The sequence below is a fragment of the Ascaphus truei genome, chromosome 4 (genome assembly GCF_040206685.1).
Source record: "Ascaphus truei isolate aAscTru1 chromosome 4, aAscTru1.hap1, whole genome shotgun sequence".
In the NCBI taxonomy this organism is placed as follows: domain Eukaryota; kingdom Metazoa; phylum Chordata; class Amphibia; order Anura; family Ascaphidae; genus Ascaphus; species Ascaphus truei.
The window spans coordinates 107,036,171-107,056,331 of record NC_134486.1 but is presented as its reverse complement, the minus strand read 5'-3'; the positions used below and the strand labels follow the sequence as shown (position 1 = coordinate 107,056,331).

General features: G+C 42.6%; 1 long non-coding RNA gene across 11 annotated transcripts in view; it reads right to left on the bottom strand.

Moving 5' to 3' along the window:
* The window catches only part of LOC142493000 (uncharacterized), a 728,952-nt gene that overhangs the window by 408,011 nt on the left and 300,780 nt on the right, over nucleotides 1-20,161 (bottom strand). The gene's annotated exons all lie outside the window — the stretch shown is intronic.

Here is a 20,161-nt window from a genome sequence, read left to right as displayed (position 1 = left end):
TGTGAACTAACCAGGAGACTCGAGCACACAGCTGATATCAAGACACCAGGGGACCAGACCTCACTTCCACGGTGCAGCGAATCCTGGAACCTGCCAGAGGCTGGCCCCTCAACGAACACCAATCCCGACCCAGAGACTGGCATGAATGGCCACCTGCTTTGAAGTACCTCTTTAGACTTTGGGGTGATAGGATGGTAAAGGACTTTCCCTCACAGCCTTGCAAATAGGGACTGGGGAAGTGAATTAGCCCTTCCACAGGGATAGGCTGTTTATTTGTGTATGCTCTGCATTGTTTAAAGTGACAGGCTGAATAAAGCCATGGTTTAATTTCACCAAATCTGTCTCCCTTGTTGTACCTCTGCACATGTCTCTTACAGGAGTACATCAGAATTAATCTTCAATCTCCCAGGCTCCAGTGACCCCTGGTTCTTCAGATATTTGTTGTTTCTTGACCAGGGGGTCACAATAGCATGATACAACATTGTGCCTCTCTATTGACCATTGTGTGTCTAGTGGCGAAATGCACAGATATAACTGCGGAATCCCAATTTCAGGGTAAATATGAACCCTTGGTTCAAGTCATTAAAAAAAAAATATAGAAAGAAAACACAAGCAGCATGGATAGCTGTTGTAACACACCTAGTTGTTTTTCTTAATCACAAACTTTTCTTTATCACTTTAGTGTCAGTTGTATGTATAAGACTATATTTATATGTACATTTATAATGCATACATTAAAAATACTGACCATGCCTCTTAGAGCACAAACATTAACATGAATATGCTGCCAGTCACAGACAAGCCACAAATCGCAAGATAGAGCGGTCAGAAGTCAATTTTGAGGGGTTTTGTGGACCAGCACTAAATCTTTCAAGGGTCAAAGGATCACTTGGGAACTCCTGCAATGTGCTTCTATGAAGAAGTCTCAAACCATAAAATATTGAGGGGAAAATGTCATGCTTATGTGCTTCAAGTTAATGGTAATGAATACAGTGACATTAACATAGAAAGAACTAGCAGTCACTGTGTCTACTATAATTCAGCTGGAGGTGCTATGATCCTGCATCTATACCACACGATGCAAACAACTATACAATAACCATACTGGATCAGAACTCATAAATACAGTGATACCTTTAACGCAGAAAAAAATATTGACCATTCCCACATTGCAAAATGATTGGGCAATTATTTTTTTGCATTCAGAAAATGTTGCCTTGTCACCTCCAAAATGTCCTAAACTTTCAGTGGGAATTTTCATGGCTACTCTATTTCTGCTGCTATTTCTTCCACGGTGCAAAGTTGGTGAAAATCTTTACAGATAATCCCAATGCCTTTCTTCATTGTACAAGGCAATGGCAGAGTTACCAAGCAATTAAGCAATATGCTGGCAGTAACAGAATTGCCGTAAGGCACTTACATCACATTATCGTTGGCTGGCCTCTCTTTACAGGTTAAACAAACATACAGTATACCACCACATCCAACTGTTTTGTTTTGCCTTCCTTTATGAATATTTAATCACTCATTTACTTGACCTGCCAAAAAAGGGATACGATAACAAAACATGCCCTAGGCCAGTGATGGTGAACCCTTTCGATAAGTGCCACAAATTAGGCCGAAGGGGATTGCCGTTGATTGTGGGAAGACTTGTAGTATGAGGAACCGTGTTAGCATGTTAGTTTCCTAAAACCTTGTTCCCCACTCAGTCTGACTCTGTCTCCCTCTTTGCTCTCAGAGAACTTTCTCCTGCCCTCAACCTAGCCTAAGCATGGCAGCGAGATAAGCCCCGGCAACATCCAGAGTGCCAGCTCAGACTCCCCCTCTCCCCCCAAACGCCAGAACAGGCACCCATACCACAAACTCCCTATCACTAGGCCTTTGCTTGATTTTGATTTTTTTAGGGAGAGGGAGTGGCTCAGTGAGTAACGACACTGACTGGCACTAAGAGCTTGAAGCAGGGGAGCCTGGTTCAATTCCTGGTGTCGGCTACTTGTGACCTTGGGCAAGTCACTTTTATCTCACTGTGCCTCAGGCACCAAAAACATAGATTGTTAGCTCCACAGGGCAGGGACTGTGTCTGCAAAATGTAGATGAAAAGCGCCATGTAAAACTAGCAGCGCTATACAAGAACATGCTATTATTATTTCCTAACATCATGGTCAAATCTGTTCCTATTCAGAGATATTTTCAGCTTTTTTTTTTTTCCTGGCACATGTTTTAAATCAATTCTTTGGGATATACAATTACATTGTTGACACAATACGAACTGTTTCGAGCAGCTGTATAGACAGCAGGGTTCCACTTTTTTTCTTCACAAGGAGACACATAAACCTGGATTGTGGCTCCAAAAAAGCAGAATTTCCTCGTAACTAACTGTCAAATAAATGCTGGCTGATATACAGTTTGGCACAAAAAAACGGCTTTGCTGCTGCTACCCAGGGCTTCAGCAACATGACACTGGATTTTATTAGATGAGTAATGAACTGCTGAGAGAAGGGCATAGACTAATTACTACATACACTTTTGTTCAACCACTAGATCTATTCCGTTGTCATAACAGAATTCCCCAAGACATTATTCCCAACAAGAAGTTTTCCCATCATTTTATTTTCCATTTTAGACTTTGTCAGAAAATCGTGGCACTCGCCACAAAAGTCCAAACTGCTTTACCCAAATCACATTTGTTTTATAGTCTGTGCGGGGCCTTTTCATTTGCCGTGAGTCAGAGAATGATGTTGGCAGGCAGAGCATCGGACCAGCCTTTTTAGTAAGCAGTGGTACACCACAAGGGTCAGTGCTGAGACTGCAGTGTCCGCTATGTTTATTAATAGGTAGCAGTGAAATGGCCACTAATAATAATCATCCTGTAGAGAACATTAACAGGTCACCCTTGTGCTGCTCCGTTCCCCCTGTGATATGTACAAAAAAAGCAAAAGCATCGATTCATATGCAGGTTGTCAACCCGGTGCTATACTCTACTAATTTATATGGGGCACCTACAGATGCAGCGGCCATTATTTTAACACTTCACGCGGTGTATACCTCTGAATACCCATGTCATGGCGCGGGATTGCTTCCAACCGTACCGCCTTAAGACGTGAGTGCAGAAAATGGCATTTTAGTGTTCTGGCTTTTAAGCACCTGAAATTGACACAGTAGCACAGTACTGTACACATTACAATTCGTTCATTTCATTGCACACAATCCATAAAATTCAAACAAAGCAAACGCGATAAACACGTGTGCCTGGGGGATTGGCCGCGTTCATGCCGCGTGGAGTAAAGCAGCGCACGCGAAAACGTCACCGCGATTTCTTAATATAATGGCCGCTGCAGCTGTACTATCCCAAGTAGCATAAATCTGAGCATTTCATGATTTCATTTGTCAGCCTTTTACTGGGACAAACAACATATGAGGTTTAATGTCTAAAAGGCATTTCACATTTAAATGGGTATGAAAACCATTGCCAACCCTAGAAAAAGTGATGCAGCTTTGAAATATAAATAGCCACCATACAAAACTGATACATGGCCTTCCCAGTGCGTGCATCATTCTCACAGTGGAGGAGTGACACATTGGAGCACATGCAGCAAGTGCCGGTAGGGGCCATCGCACTGACTTCAATGGGAGTTAACGCTGGGACCGGTGCGATAACACGTACTGGCACTTAATGCATGAGCCCCATTGACCTTTGTGAAATGACCTTTCTCCCTACGCTAATGTGTGAAGCAGAACAGATTTACCTTTCCTCTAACGTTTTAACTGGTGTATTTTACAAGCTAGCGTAAACTAACAAGTACCAAAAAAGTTAAAAAAAAACTTAAAATAAAACTAATCTAAATTAATATTAATTAGGTGCAATCCCTGTTCTTGTTTTTAATCCTTTTTTTTGACAAGTGTAAGACAGCACCTCTCATTATACAGGATAGTAAGCAATACCATTTTAATTTTCACTCACTTTGTGACAGGAACTAAGTAACCGTTAGCAAGCCAGCCGTTAATTATAAGTACACTGGAACCTGCTGGTGCTTGGAAAGGGTTAAAAGGAAGAATGGACATTTTCCCTGATCTTTTGGTTCTAAAAAAATAATGAGTGTTTTAGTTTTGCTGGAACTCGGTTGGTTTTTATTATGGATTTTTTTCTTAAATTGAGAACTTGATATAAGCAAAAAAAAATGTTTCCCATTTTTGCAACTTTAATTTTATTTGCAAATTTTTATTATTATTATTTATTCATGAACTAAAAAATGTTTTTTAAATTAAATCCTTGAGTCTGAAGATGAGCCTTTTTCGCAAGTTTTGGCTCGGATTCGAAAAATCGTTCTGAAGTTCAACTTGAGCTTCCGAACGAATGTCAAAGTTCAGATTTGGAATCCATGATTCCGCCCATCCTTAGTTAAAAGGGGTTTTGCTAACTGCAGGGGTTTGATATACTACAGAGACTTCCAGCAACAGTGGGGTTACATTTAACACAGCATAATAATTAGTGTTATTTCTCCAATACTGAGATCATCCAGTTTTTTTACTTTTCTTTTCCCTGCGGATACTCGAATGATGGGCAGAAAGCCAACACTTGCATTAGTATCTGAGGTTTAATCTGTTTGTGATTGTTAGCAAAATTTACTCTGTCCATAACTATGCGGTGCTACACAATCTAACATTGAAGCATGAGTTGTAACACCATAACTCATAACATTGTCTGCATGCGTTGGTGCGCTCATGATTGGAGCCAACAGACTGGTAAATGGCAGGCAGCCACACACACAAAAGCTTTCAGATTAATTTCCTCTGAGGTTTCTTTCAAATTCCACGAATGATGAGACTCGTTAGAGTCTCATCTTCATTGGAGTTTTTTGGCCAAATGTAAAGTCTAATAGCTATACAATAAATTGGGAAATAATATACATGTCAGGGTCGTATATTACTGCTATGACATGAGATTACTGTGACATATGAGGCAGGCCTGGGTAATGGATGATTGTTTATACCAGAAAAAGTGTCATGCAAATAACAGTGTATTGAGCTCTTTACAAAATGATACCCAAAAATTGACAATGCAGTAGGTGGGCGTACTATGTCCATATAGGTGTAATTATTGCAGAAAAATATAGCAAGAGTCCCTTTACTTTATAATATACAAGAATTGTGGCTAACACAAGGCTTAAGTGTTACTTCGCTTAGGAGTGTATATGTGTGTGTGTGTATATATATATATATATATATATATATACAGAAGAAACACACAGCGCAAATCTAAACAGTTTGTACCTGAGGATGATGATATTCTCACCACTATAAAAAGCCAATAAAATGGGAGGGGGGGTACGTACCCTGGTTCACTTCTAACCCTACACACTGCTGCTGTTTAGGTCTGCGGCTCCACACTTGCCGCCTGGAAGATCTGGAGAAGAATGACCTAAGCGCAAGTGAGATAAGGAATAGAGAAAACACAAAAAAGAATCATAGGGCAGTATATCTATATAGAGTGGATAATGGGCTGGTAAGATATGTGCTTACACTGATTAGATAATTATAAGCCTGTAATCCTCTCAGGGACTCACGAACGTAGCTTGGGGATGGCTTGTCTGTAAACTGCTGGGACTTCAGGAACTGCTCCTTGCTGGCAATCTGCTGCTGCTGTTTCAGGTGCTCTTCATCATAGGCACTCGTATCTCGCTGTGGAAGAATCTCACAGGGGGGGGGGGGGAGAAGGGAGGGGGGAAAAAACGGAAGGGGACAAAATATGTGTAAAATCGTTTTTAATCTAAAAATGGAGACTAGTTAAAATCTAGGTAATCAACTCACACTTTGTGAGAAAAATAGAAGCAGTAGAGAGTGTTTTGCGAGTCTCTCACACTCGTGTGGAAATGCCGGTTACCAGTCCTCTCTGCAGTGTCTCTGAGTTCCGCACCACGTGATCGGCCGTGGCGTGTGACGCTGCATGTGACGCGGTCCAGCTCTCGCGATGTTTCCTGTCTGTCAGTGCAGGGATTCAATTCCGGAGCTCCAAACGAAAATCATGCAGAGGCTTCTCGGCGTCTCTCTCCTTACTCTCTCCTCACTGCTGATGAACAAGCTGGCCAGCTTGTTCATCAGCAGTGAGGAGAGAGTAAGGAGAGAGACGCCGAGAAGCCTCTGCATGATTTTCGTTTGGAGCTCCGGAATTGAATCCCTGCACTGACAGACAGGAAACATCGCGAGAGCTGGACCGCGTCACATGCAGCGTCACACGCCACGGCCGATCACGTGGTGCGGAACTCAGAGACACTGCAGAGAGGACTGGTAACCGGCATTTCCACACGAGTGTGAGAGACTCGCAAAACACTCTCTACTGCTTCTATTTTTCTCACAAAGTGTGAGTTGATTACCTAGATTTTAACTAGTCTCCATTTTTAGATTAAAAACGATTTTACACATATTTTGTCCCCTTCCGTTTTTTCCCCCCTCCCTTCTCCCCCCCCCCCTGTGAGATTCTTCCACAGCGAGATACGAGTGCCTATGATGAAGAGCACCTGAAACAGCAGCAGCAGATTGCCAGCAAGGAGCAGTTCCTGAAGTCCCAGCAGTTTACAGACAAGCCATCCCCAAGCTACGTTCGTGAGTCCCTGAGAGGATTACAGGCTTATAATTATCTAATCAGTGTAAGCACATATCTTACCAGCCCATTATCCACTCTATATAGATATACTGCCCTATGATTCTTTTTTGTGTTTTCTCTATTCCTTATCTCACTTGCGCTTAGGTCATTCTTCTCCATATATATATATATATATCTCAGAAACAGAAAGAAATCAGCGCTAGCACTAACACAAATGAAATATTATAAGTGAGTAAATGGGTGACTAATAAATGTACAATAAATGTACTGACCCAGGTGAAATGAGCTAGCAGGATGCAGCCCTAATGAGGATATGCCTGTTTTTTATTGCTATACAGGATTGCGCCTTTTTTATTATTATATATATATATATATATATATATATATATATATATGCGCCATGGCTGGTTCAGACTATCTTTCTGCCTTCCTGTCACGTAATTTCTGATAGATACAGACAGTGGCAGGTTCACCCCTCCTCATGCTGCATCTCTGAGTGACAGGGGTGGATGTGAATGGGAGTCTGTGTATAGCCAATCATGGAGCAGACCCTGTGTCCTCCTGCTCTGAGCTTAGGGAGCTCCAAATTATTGGAGTTGAGCTCAGCCACACATACACACATACACACATACACACACACACACACACACATATATATACACACACACACACACACACATACACACGTCCGGAAATAATTGGACACTGATACAAGTTTTGTTATTTCGGCTGTGTACCAAAATAAATTCAAGTTACATACAATTAAATAATGAATATGGGCTTAACGTGCAGTCTATCAGCTTTACTTTGAGGGTATTTACATTCAAATTGGAGGAAGGATTTAGTAATTACATCTCTTTAATATGTAGGCCCCTCTTTTTCAAGGGACCAAAAGTAATTGGACAATTGACTCAAAAGCTGTTTCATGGACAGGTGTGGGCTATTCCTTCGTTATTTCATCATCAATTAAGCAGGTAAAAGGTCTGGAGTTGATTCCAGGTGTGGCATTCACATTTGGAAGCTGTTGCTGTGAACCCACAGCATGCGGTCAAAGGAGCTCTCAATGCAAGTGAAACAGGGCATCCTTAGGCTGCAAAAAAAAAGGAAAATCCATCAGAGAGATAGCAGGAACATTGGGAGTGGCCAAATCAACAGTTTGGTACATTCTGAGAAAAAAAGAAGGCACTGGTGAGCTCTGCAACACAAAAAGGCCTGGACGTCCACGGAAGACAACAGTGGTGGATGATCGTAGGATCCTTTCCATGGTAAAGAAAAACCCCTTCACAACATCCAGCCAAGTGAAGAACACTCTCCAGGAGGTAGGCATATCATTATCCAAGTCTACCATAAAGAGAAGACTTCACGAGAGCAAATACAGAGGGTTCACCACAAGGATAGAAAGAATAGAAAGGCCAGATTAGACTTTGCCAAACAATATCTAAAAAAGTCAGCCCAGTTCTGGAACAGCATTCTTTGGACAGATGAAACTAAGATGAACCTGTACCAGAATGATGGGAAGAAAAAAGTATGGAGATGGATTGGAACGGCTCATGATCCGAAGCATACCACATCATCTGTAAAACACTGTGGAGGCAGTGTGATGGCATGGGCATGCATGGCTTACAATGGCACTGAGTCACTAGTGTTTATTGATGATGTGACAGAATCCAGAAGCAGCCGGATGAATTCTGATGTGTATAGGGATATATTGTCTGCTCAGATTCACCCAAATTCAGCTAAGTTGATTGGACGGCGCTTCACTTTACAGATGGACAATGACCCAAAACATACTGCGAAAGCAACCCAGAAGTTTAAGGCAAAGAAGTGAAATATTCTGCAATGGCCGAGTCAATCACCTGATCTCAACCCGATCGAGCATGCATTTCACTTGCTGAAGACAAAACTTAAGGCAGAAAGACCCATGAACAAACAACAACTGAAGACATCTGCAGTAAAGACCTGGCAAAGCATCACAAAGGAGGAAACCCAGCTTTTGGTGATGTCCGTGCATTCCAGACTTCAAGCAGTCATTGCCTGCAAAGGATTCTCGACAAAGTATTAAAAATGAACATTTTATTTATGATTGTGTTAATTTGTCCAATTACATTTGAGCCCCTGAAATAAGGGGAATGTATGAAAATGGTTACAATTCCTAAACGTTTCATACAATATTTTTGTTCAACCCCTTGAATTAAAGCTGAAAGTCTGCATTTCTATTGCATCTCGGTTGTTTCATTTCAAATCCATTGTGGTGGCGTACAGAGCCAAAATTATGAAAATTGTGTCACTGTCCAATTATTTCCGGACCTAACTGTATATACACACACTGTAGTGCAGATTGCTGCTATCTCATTCCCATTTTGTTTGCAAATAACTTCCCACACTAAACTTTTTTTTTTTTTTTTCTGCAGTGTTGTTATTTCCAGGAGGAGACACTTGTGGCTACATTATAACCACCAGCAAAATCATTAATAGCAGTAGAATTAATCAGATTATGTTGTCACTTTATGACCTTATTATTGTCTGTCGGGAACCAGGTCATCCCCTCAGTCATGCTGGAAAATACAGAGGCAAACATTCCTTTTTGTGCGTACACAGAAGGTTGCAGCATAATCAATCATTCAAGTTCTCATCGTAGTTTGTCTTTCAATGCGACCGCAAAACAAAAGTACGATTTCAACTTCTCCATCCACAATGGAATAATGTTAAAATATTGTTAAAGCAACAATGCCCGATTTTTTAATTTTTCAAACTGAACTTATTTAGAGGGTCTTTTTGTAGCAGTATACCTTGGTCTTACACAACCAGGTTCCTATATCAGATATATAGCTTAACCCGTTATAGCGCGGTCCTCGGGGGCCACCCGCGACCACCGCGTTATAAACGGGGTCGCAGAAAAAAATGGCTGCCGAATTTTTTTTTTTTTTGTGGTGGTACTGTGTCCGCCAGAGGGGGAAAGCTGAGAACTCTCCCAGCATTCCCAGACCCGGTGGGGCAGAGGCAACAGCACACAGCACTTATCCGGCATCTGGCAGCTCTTCTCACTGTCTCTGCTTCCTGCTTCCGTCTTGCGAGAGCAAGCTCCCTTAAAGAGACAGTGTGTCTCTGTGTGTGTGTGTGTGTGTGTATTTGACTGTGTGTGTGTGTGTGAAGTGTGCTGTGAGTGTGTGCAGTGTGCAGTGAGTGTGTGCAGTGTGCAGTGAGTGTGTGCAGTGTGCAGTGAGTGTGTGCAGTGTGCAGTGAGTGTGTGCAGTATGCAGTGAGTGTGTGCAGTGTGCAGTGAGTGTGTGCAGTGTGCAGTGAGTGTGTGCAGTGTGCAGTGAGTGTGTGCAGTGTGCAGTGAGTGTGTGCAAAAAAAAAACTTTAAAAAAAAACTTTAAAAAAAAACGTAAAAAAAAAAATTCGGGATCCACGCTCAAACCGCGTTATAAGCGGATCCGCGTTATAACAGGGTTGAGCTGTAGTACTTTTGTTTGTAAAAAAAATCCCAGCTGTCGCACTAAAAGACCAACTACAATGAAAACAACTTGAATGATTATGCTGTAAACTTCTGTACGTACATAAAGAACTTTCAAGCCTATTCTCTCTGCGTAAAAAGACGATTTACTTACTATTTGCTGACAATTGTTAACGTTTTCTATTTTACGCTCTTAAAAGTGTTTCCTTAACCCAATGCAAGTCAATGGGAGCAGGAAAGAGTAGTTTGTAACAATAGTTTCATCAAATAGTTTCATCAAATAGTTTCATCAAAGGGAAAAGTACATTTTAATCTGACTACTATTTCTCCTCCCTCATACAACAAAGCAATTTGTAAAGCGTTAAAAACAGGTTTTTATGTACAGAATACTTTAGCACGACAAGGTGAAATAAGGACAGTGCAGTGACAGCCTGTTTCCATTTTCCACGTTTATTAGTTTGTTATAGATAAAACATTACTGCTCACTAAACCAATACGGTATCTAAGGTTATTGCCACTCCATCAGCTCTTTCGGAGACCAATAACTTCTTAAAGATGAAACCACTCTCTCTCAGTGATTATAAATCAATGTATGTAATAAAACCCCCATCACGTTCCATCTTTCTTGTGATTTCCATTTGAGCAACTTTTAAAAATTATTATTATTTTTTTCTTCTCCCAACACCCATTTTTTTTATTATTATAGGATGGGAACCGTAGGGTCCCCCAGTGCTGAACCGCATTATTCTCAGCTCTGGAGAACACCGCTCCCCGAATCTCAGTCCAAAGGAAACCCGCAACATCAATTGCAACTTCTTATTGGAGGCCCCTTTGAAAACCGGGAAGTTATATTGGTAACGTCACTGGTAAATACCTCCAAGGTGACCCCAGAGCTGGGACTAGCCGTTGGGGGGGGAGGGTTGCTTCTTTAAAGAAAATTATGAGAGGGTTCTACAGTTTATAAATGCCATCTCCCTGAATAAAAACAACAATAATTTCAGATGGTTATGGATTTTCCTTGTACAGAGCTTCATTGTTATTCAGTTTCAAACAATTTCAGAAGACAGATTAGATAATACAGTGATCTTTAATAGCGTTTCTCTCCCACATTTATAAAAGTGTGAAAATCATTTTGGGTGGGTTGATGAGCTTTCACTTTGGCCGCTGTTGATGAGTCCGCCAAGTAACACTCTGTGTTTAGAACTGGATGGAAGATGGTGTCCAAACAAAAAAAAAGGATATACATGCGCCTGTCGATTAATTCATGAAACACTCACTGTTTATAGATTATAAATGGATAAATATATAAAAGCGTAATAAAAGGTAAAATGAATATAACCTCATATATATATGTACACTTTGAACCGACAATTGGTAATGTGACATGAACCATTCAGGAGTGAAGGGGGTTAGCTCTAGCTCTAATAACAAAAATGGCCTATGGTGCCTAAAAACCCAAACAAATATGCAGCCTCCAATGCAAGGTACCCGAAACCTTGCTAGGGTAGGAACAGTAAAAACAAACAAAAAGGGAAGCGCAATATGAATTTGGGATAAGGCACAACAGTCACTTTATGTTATAAAACAGTGATAAAAATACATGTAAATTGCATCAATAAAAAACAACAACAATCAAGTCTCTGCCAAAATGGAAATGTCCAGGTGGTGGGAAATGTACTTTTTATAAGTCACTTACCGCCCCTGTCTGTCTAAGCAGACTCGGGCACAGATGACCGTGGAGAGGTGAAATTCCAGAGTGGCAGCCTTAGATGAAAAATGCCACCAACCGTGCAGGTAATGGAGTGAATGAGCGTGGAGAGGTGCCGTTAGGCAACATCTGTAGAGATCGCTCACCCAAACTTCAACCCGCTTAGCGGGGGCGGCTCCTCCAAATTCTCCTCCAAACGCTGTGATGTTATGCAGGCTCCACGCTTCTCCAAGGCTCGTACACAAAGCGAAACAACTCCCAGCCTGCCAGGTTTCCGGGTATGACGTCACGGCCGGACGTGACGCACCAACCCTTCCCGGCCAGTCACAGGAGCGGCTTGATCGTAAAAGAGTAACGAGCTGGTTCACACACAGCCCACACGGCTTTAATGCCTCTGGTAGTTCAATCTCAAACGGGGCTCTGCAGCAAACCACCGGACCACAGGGCAGCAAGACAAAAATGACGAACAGGAGCTACAACCCCTTAGACTCCTACTCCTACGCGTTTTACCACGTGAAGACGACCCGGGCAGCGTGTCGCAGGAACAAGCGCCACCCCTGAGGAAGGAAGCGCAGTCTTCCGAAACGCGCAGGGTGGTCTACGTGTGCACTGCTGTTGTTACAGTACCCACCACACTTGTACTATCATCTTCACGGACCAATCCCAGCCATTGTACTGTCCACGGTTGTTCTTCTGTTGAGCTGGACATTGACGCTTCCGCAGGCTTGTTGCTGCTGGCTTGCATCCTGCGCTGCTGTTGCGCACGTGGTGACGCTTGTTCCTGCGACACGCTGCCCGGGTCGTCTGCCCAGCGGAGGTCTGTGATGTGGAAGGAAAGGAGGGTCCCCCTCGGAAGCCCCTGCTGATCGTGTGAGACGTTTGGGAGCTGAAACCTGACATCACGAGAGGGGATACTCTCAGATTTATCCACTGCCTTCTACTTTTCTATGTCTGGTAAGCAGCCAGCCTAGTTAGTGTTGGAGTGCACATGTGACCTATTCTTTTTAGTGTTTTAATTATATACATTGATTTGTTGTATTAAATGTTTTTTATTTAAATCAGTCATTTGATTGTCTCAGCATTCGTTGTCTTGTATGTGTTAGTGTTGTTGCATGTTTTTAGTTACTGTATTACACTATGTTTGCTTTTATATTATTTTTTACATGATTGATCGTCTTCATGAGGAGAGCCCAAGTGGACACCATCTTCCATCCGGTTGTATACCCCTTTTTTATATAATTACCTTAGGGCCAAGCGCCACAGATATAACCCTTTCTTGCTTGCTCTTTATCTGACCTAGGGTGTCAGAGTTATATCATAGGCTGCTGGCCATTTCTTAGTAGTTTTCTATTAGCGCTGCCTTTTTTGTTGTTTACTCTGTGTTAGAGAAACACTTAAGAAAATTGCGTTCTGGTGCTCTCCCCTCGTTGGTTCCATCCAGGGCCCAGAGATAATGTTCAAGAGGTGGAATGAGCAGTAGGCGGCTGCACACTGCGTGCCTCCTCCCTGCTCCTCCTTTTCTAGCTGTTAACGAGTGATAATGGCGGTCATTGTGAAGTATAGATGCCTTCTGGTCACTTACACCTTGAACATAAATTTGCGGGTACATCGAGATATTTCATCAAGAGGAATGCTGGTAGCTGTATTGATCCGAGAAAGAGTAAGATGCTATGCAGGCTGTGATTCCTTTTAATAGACCTATAATATATTATAATATATATATATCATATATATTATATATAATATCATATAATACATCATTGTATAAATAATACAAGGTAAGCTTTTGAGACTACACATCTCTTAATTTTAGGAGTTTAGAAGAGCTTGTTTAATTGTTTGTTTTTTAAATTGAGGAAGATTAAATTATTTGCCTGAAGACATGCACAGAACGTTTTGAACATCACTCTGCCAACTATGTCACCTCAGCTACTCCGCTGGCTCTGACAATGGAGTCATACCATTCTGATTACCTTCAGGGCAACTCAGTTGCACTGGGGGCATTTGCATTGCCCATGATGAGCTTTGTATGAAGTGGAAATAGAACTACAGAAGTTTGAAACTCTTAATTCCCTGCTTTTTTAGAGGTCATCTTACTTTTATGACAAAACCTCTTTTCTAATTAATTTATAACTTGCAATCACGTAATGCTCTTTTTAATTGACAGTGACATGTTGTGTTGTCTGTTTAACTATTTTCTTTTCTTCTCTCATGCTTTGTAAGCAGTTGCTCTTTAAAGGCTAAAATGTGGCGATTGATGTTGAAGACAAGTTAAACATAATGGAGACAGACGGCTTAAAATGATTTGCCTTTCTAAAAAAACAAAAAAACAAAAGTGCCTGTAAATGTTCCACTTAAAAGTTGAGCAACTCAACTACGACAATGAAGAAAGCTGTGTTTATTATATCTGACGGAATGTTTTTGTTTTTTTACCATTAGTTACCTGCAGAATTCAAGTTATATCATTTCTGTTTTGGGGACAGCAATGTACTGCACAGCAGGGCTCATATAGAAGGGCACAATTCACCAAGGCCATTTTGCCGCCGCCAGTTAGGCATTGGCCATTTATCCATTGTATTAGGGTGAAGGGTTAAAGGGTTAGGGGTTTAGATTTCTCCAAGGAAGGAATTTATATGGGTAGAAGCCGGAATATTAGCAGTTAGCACTTCTTCAAGGGCTCCACAAGCCTTGCCCACCGGCTCGGAGGTGTTATCACTGGGTCCCTGTATTACCGCCGGCTCAAATGTGGCAGCACTGGGTCCCTGCATTACCCTCCACTTGGATGTGGTATCACTGGGTCCCTGCATTACCCCGGCTCAGATGTGGCAGCACTGGGTCCCTGCATTACCCCGGCTCGGATGTGGCAGCACTAGGTCCCTGGATTACCCCGGCTCGGATTTGGTATCACTGGGTCCCTGCATTACCCTCCACTTGAATGTGGCAGCACTGGCTCCCTGCATTACCCCCGGATCAGATATGGCAGCACTGGGTCCCTGCAATACCCCGCGCTCCCCCTACCACGCGGGTGCCTCCGTCTGGATTGGCAGATGCGCCCGAACTCCATGGTCATGTACGGTGGTGATATGTCCAGACGGCCAACTGTCCAGTGGCGGAATGGCCATGGCCAACTGTCCTAGACCCGGGCTCATTAGAGGATTGAAACAGTGGAAAATAACGTTCGCACACTGATTTATTTAATAAGCGATCCTATAGTTAAACGTAGCCTTTCTGTCCTTAGTAACCTGAAGTTACTGTACACCATTCCCACCTCCTTCCACTGCAGTCCTGCCAACACACCTACTGTAAGTCAAGCTGAAATCCCTGTCCTACCAAACATATAAATCATGTGGTCTAACTTGCTTATGTAACATATTTCAGAAATTCCCACTAAGGGCTAGATCTATTAAAGAGTACAAACCGTACTATTCTAGCTGTTACTACAGTATTCAGCCAGCATACGCTATTCTCAAGTTGTACAATAAATAGAACAACCATGACACAAGCTAGTTCTGTTTTCTCTGTATAGAGCCTGTGTTAATTTAAAGTTAGCCTGTATATACAGTAGCTAGCTCCATTTAAGTGGATAATGTACAGTATCACAACGTATGCAAAACTGAGGGACAAAGCAGCACTAAATGAAAGGGAAAAAAAATCCAATTGAATAAGCAATGAGATTTTGTTTTCTGATATACAGTAACTGCTGTTTCCTTACCCTGTTTTGCAGCCCAGATACGTTTAAACCTCACCCCTTTGAATCGGTTTATCTTGCATAAAGACTTGCATAACAACTTCAACACTGATTCAGTTTCGGCTGCATTGATTTCAGTATTTTAAGAGATACAGTAAGTGTATAGCTAATACAAATATAATGCAATAGCACAGATATGTGGAGCTTACCTACTAATCATAGATACCGTAGGTAGAGCAAAGCCTATTTCAATGAGGAGGCGAGTGGAACACACATGTCCCACAAGGACAGAATAGCCCTTTGCCATCTCTGTTTAGATGAAATACATGCATACATTGGCTTTGCTATTCACAACTCTCCAAATTGCTCACTGACACAAAGAGCGGAATTCACTAAGCCGCGATGTGACGTGTCCCACTCTGCTCTGGTATCAACTGCTATTACCTTCAATGGCCGTTAAGGGCGGATCAGAATGTGATACCAAGCATTACTGCTTAGTGAATCCCGACTAAAGAACCATGATCCAGTAATACAAAGTGACTCGTGACTCTACGCTAGGCCTGCACAACTCCAGTCCTCGAGGGCCGCAAACAGGCCAGGTTTTCAGGATATCCCCACTTCAGCACAGCTGGCTCAATTAGGCTGCGGTCCCAGTGATCACTGTGACACGTGCGCCCGGCGGGGGGGGGGGGGGTGCACAGCGCTACCCGCGACGATCTGCGGTCTTTAGGGAGAGAGGGAGATTGCAATGGGAGGGGGCGGTCGGGGATTTGCGGGGGTGTGGCCATGACCTCACACGGCTGGTTCGCCCTCATTGGGTGAACCGCCGGCGGGGGCGTTGCCACGCCTCCGTCGCCAGTTCTGAACTCAATTCCATTGAGTTAAAAAAAACTGCGAGTACAGCGCGTCTGCACCTTCAGCGGGAAGGTGAGTACTGGGCCCAGCCCCATTGAGGGGCGGTTTTTACACGCACAGCGCACGCCGAGGTGTGCGCTGTAGCAGTAACTGGACCGCAGCCTAAGTGGCTCAGTCATACTGAGCCACTAATTGAGCCAGCAGTGCTGAAGTGGGGATATCCTGAAAACCTGGCCTGTTTGCGGCCCTCGAGGACTGGGAGTTGTGCAGGCCTGCTCTACATGGTGCAATCAATTTCAGTTTTTGAAGATGTGCACCATTTTTTAGAACTAGTTACAAAACCACAGTATACTGATCCCACAGATGTGCTGATGTATGGGGTTTTTTTTTTTGGTGTCACTGGTGTTACACAGAATTGCAGAAGAAAACTAGCCACGCAATAAATCTATTCTACATTAAGGATTAACATTTTTTTCTAGTCAGCCTAACTTTATAACAGCATGCCGGTATAAAATCATGAATTAAAACAAAATAATGAAAAAAGAGAAAAACATAAAAAATGTAACTGTTCAAAAATACTACCACCTTGAGCAACAGGATGAAGCTATTCTGCACTGAAGTAAAATATCAGCCCGGTTTCCCAAACTATTGCCAATGCATATTCTTATAGTGTATGAATAATATACTACATACTATATAATAATCGCCTCTTCTTACACATGACGGAAAAAAATAAAGAAACATATATATTATATTCTTCTCTATTCAAAGCATATATAGTTCACTTCCAGCTATGATTTACATGCGAGATACTGTATATGATTAAATATTGTTGTTATTATGCCGTATTATGTTATTATGCCTTAACCTCCTCTATCCTCATGTTGCCTGATATTCTGAGTAGCTTCCTGAAAACTAATTATAAACACTAGTCAATGGAAAAAAAAGTGGTGTGTTCATGGAAAACTATACCATTAGGGACCGTTTCCATGAAATCATTGGCACATCTGCTCTTAACAGGTTTCAGCTGAAAACACTGAAAATACATTTTAAACGCAACATCTTAAATATAACAAGGTTACACGAGAGAATCAAAACAACAGGACAAACTATGGAAAAATTCAGATTTAAAAAAAAAAATTTGTCTGGCTTTATAAAAAAAAAAAAAAATACTTCTTACCACAAGCTGTAAACAGATCAAACCTAGATAAGGAACCTAATTAATGTTCAGAACAAGCAACTGTATTATAGCACTGTCATTACAGAGATGGAATTGAACTGAAGTGTACTGTAGAACAGAAAATGAATTAACTACAAAACTTAATTTAAAAGGACAGACCCACTTAGCTCACAAACTATTTGTAAACAATTTAACAATGTCATTTTTTGTTTCAACGTTTAGGCCAGGATTCCCCAAAGGTCGTTAAAGCAAACACTACACCCACCCTATTTTTCTTACTTTTCTATATGTAAAGTACGTGGCAATGTAATCAGGGGCGGCCTTAGGGCAAGGCGCTTACCCTGAGCCCCACACCTTCGGGATGCCCCGCGCTCCCTCCTCTCCCTACTCCTGTCAGTGCCGGGATGCAAATTCTACCCGACAGGAGATGGGAGAGCTGGAGGAGGGAGCTGGGGAGTCCCCGTATCAGCACAGGACCACACCCCTGCTCACCCCAATGTGGGGACGGAGGGGGCGTGGGTGTGTGTGTAGCTGGGGAAAGTGCATGTGTGTGTGTGTGTGCGCATGTGCAGGGGGGGCCCGGCTAGCGCTGCAAGTTGGGCCCGACCTCCTGTTAGGCTCTCCCTCGGCTGCCTGCATGCCTCTCCCTCACTGTGTCCCACGACGGCCCTCTCTCATCAGCGCGCCGGAAGTAAGCTGGGCCTCAGGTTCCGGTGCGCGCCGGCACCAGAGGGAGACCCGGCATGCATTGACGTTGGAAGCTCAGTGTGGGACACAGTGAGAGAGAGGCTTGCAGGCAGCTGAGGGGAGAGCCGGGGCCTGGCCAGAGGTCAGGCCCAACTTGCAGCTCCAGCGGTGGGTTTTTTGGTATGTATTATGTGTGTGGGGGGATTTAGTTAAAGTGGGGTAATTGATGGAAAGTGGGGGGAGTGAGGGGAGAGAGGAGGTGGGGAGGGAGTGAGGGAGGAAAAGGGACTGAGGAGGAAAAGGGAGTAAGAGTGAGACGCAGGGGAGAGAAATACATGTGAGGCGGGAGGTGGGGGGAGAGTGAGAGGGGGTTAGTGAGGAAGAGGGAGTGAGACGGAGGGGAGAGAAATACACGGGAAGAGTGGGGGGGAAATAGAGGGGGCTCGTGAGGTGTGAAATAGGGGCAAAGCTCGCAATACGTCGACACGGGGGCGCGAGGAGGGGAGCGGACGTAACTCCGCAGACTTCCTTTTCCAACCAGCAACAATGAGTAGACTTATCTTTCACTGTTTCCCCAGAACAAGCATTCTTTTTTTACCCTCTCCCCACAAATGTTGCCTGCAAGTTATTTTAACCCTTCTATATGCCCCCTCCAATAAAGTTACAGAAAATAGAAGGACTATTTGGAGTGCATTTAAAGGAGACAAGTTTAGCTACCTCATCCTTCTCATTAGTTACAGTGAGCTTGGGCCAGAATACATACTATACTACAGTACGTATCCTTATATTACTAAGGTAACATTGTCTATTGCAGTGTTTCCCAACTCCAGTCCTCAGGGAACCCCAACAGGTCAGGTCTTAAGGATATCCCTGCTCCAGCACGGGTGGCTCAGTCAAAATGACTGAGCCGCTGATTGACCCACCTGTGCTGGAGCACGGATATGCTTAAGACCTGACCTGTTGGGGTTCCCCTGAGGACTGGAGTTGGGAAACACTGGTCTATTGTTACAGTTTGCAGCTCAAACTCCTGGGAATATTGGTAACAAATGATCCCAAACATGAAAGTGTTTCAAAGATCTTGCACTGCTTGGGAGGGGGACTAAAACCTGCAACAGAAATCAAAAGATTGTTTAAAAATGAGTACAACTGGCATTAAGAGTTGAATAATAAAAAAATACAAAAACAGAAAATAGAATGTAATACTACAGAAATGATTTATTGTAAAAAAAAAAAAACCACACATGCGATTTAACATGTTTTGTTGCTTTTCGTGGGCAATAATATTTTAACGCCCCATTCACTACGAATTGTAAGTGCACGATAACCATGCAATATTGAGCTTATTTGCACGCAGTATTTGGCAATAATATCATGGATCTTTTATGCACACTATCGCAATTTCCTCCAAGAAAGCCCAAAACCACATGCAAATACAAATATTTTCTGCCACACAGTAATGTAATAACCACGACAGTACCCTATGGTAGCAAAGTGATTTATCTCCTTTAGCCACAGACTGGCTACCCATGCATTGCAAAGTAATATCTAGGGGAATCTGCTTCACCAATGGGGATAACAGTCCACAAAAAATAAACATAGTAATAAACAGATAAACAGATATATGTACCTATAGTGCTTGGAACCCCACTGAAATAAGTGTCCCTGCCTGGTAATTCCACTTCAAAACAAAGTACAATCTGTGCAGATTGAATGTTTAATCACCGATATTCTCTATTTAATTAGAGATGGTTTTAAATACAGAATATGGTTAGTTGTGAAATGTTATTCCTTGCCTTATAACCAAGGAAAAACTTGCAGCTACTAGAATATTCCCCACAGGCCCAGATCCACAAGACTCTGTTAACTCAGGGCTCATAATGTCTTATCTAAATCAGTAATGTGGCTAACACAAATCCACAAAGCTAATTATATGCAAAGACAACAGCAGTTGGTTATCTCATTGACATTGGCTTAATGGCATGTTA